The following is a 1411-nucleotide window of genomic DNA, read 5'->3' as shown; positions in this document are numbered from 1 at the left end:
TACAGGACAATGGTTCCTGATGCTTTTTGACATTACAGAATTAGCCATGTTGACATTCATGTCTCAGAATGTATTAGCCCATACTCTGGATAATTGGAGGGCTGGGATTTAACCAAACCTTGTTGTTGAGCAAGATTGATTGTCTTCAACATTGTCCCTCTAGAAATCCAGGGTTTTTTAAAGGAAGAAATTGCTTGACATGTACAAACTCTTGCAGAGAATGGAGAAAAGGCAGCATTCCCAACTCATTTTGTGAGCCAGAATAACTTTGATACAAAAACATGAAAAGGGGATTTCCAAGATGGCGACGGGTCTGCAGCGGCCGTGCCAGGAGACAGCGTGATCCTCATCCGAAGTGTGTGCTGTGATACCAGAGTACTATTTGCATTTCCAAGACCAACAAAAAATGAATAATTCTTTCAACAACGATCCTACAACGACATACAAGCAACAACAGGNACGCGAGCTCAGTCCCCAGCCTGTCACAGCAGCAGCCTCCGGCAACCTCCAGCAGATCCAGTAGCAGCAGTGGCCTGGTGGCCTCCCAGGGGCCCTGTGGATCAGAGCCGTTCGTCCTTTATACTTTGCGCATTTGATAACCAAAGAACACCTGGGTGCACATGCAATTACATCAGATAATAACCAAGGAACACCTGGGTGCACGTGGGCGCTTAACATATTTACATTAAATAGGCTAGGTCACACTCGGCATGATTCCGAACATCTGAGGGAGCCTGACCATTTGTCCATTTTCCTTACGCTGTCCATCCTCACGTTAAGAAAAAGGGGAGAAAGAGAGAGAGAAGGGGAGAAGAAGAGAGAGACAGAGAAGGCAGAGGCTCCCACGCAGAAACTCCCAGTGGCCTGGCGCACCGAAGGTCCGGAGGAAGCCCAGCCCTCAATCCACGAGCAGCCTCAGCGCTATAGGTTTCCTGGAGGAAACCCAGCAGCTCTGGCTGCACCACACGGTTCTTGTGGGCAATAAGCTGACAGGGAAGGTTTCCCCGACCGCCGCGGGGCTCCCGCAAGATTTCGTGATCCCCTTAGATGTGGGTCTTGGTCTCCTGTGGCCTCCAGAACTGTGGACACTGGCTCTTCTCGGTACTCCAGGCCACCATCGTCTGAGCTGTCTCCTTCCCCGGGCGGGGAAGACTCTGGCTTCATCTGGCCGGGAATCATGCGGGCAGTTCTGCAGCTGCTCAGCAGGGGGCAGCACAACCGCTCACTGCAACAGTCCTACAGGGCGAGCAGCAAGTGCTCCATCTGCGTTTGAACAGGCGACAGAGGGTGGATGACCACCTCTGTGTCCCCAGGCCTCCTGCCCTTGTAACTTGGTTTCCAAACTCCCGGAACCCAATTTGCAGAGTACTTCTTAAACTCTAATGTGAAAAGGAATCACCTGCCGAGAACT

The sequence above is a fragment of the Galeopterus variegatus genome, unplaced genomic scaffold, assembly GCF_000696425.1.
Source record: "Galeopterus variegatus unplaced genomic scaffold, G_variegatus-3.0.2 Scaffold6097, whole genome shotgun sequence".
NCBI lineage: Eukaryota > Metazoa > Chordata > Mammalia > Dermoptera > Cynocephalidae > Galeopterus > Galeopterus variegatus.
The sequence above is the reverse complement of the archived record's forward strand: the minus strand, read 5'-3'. Positions refer to the sequence as shown.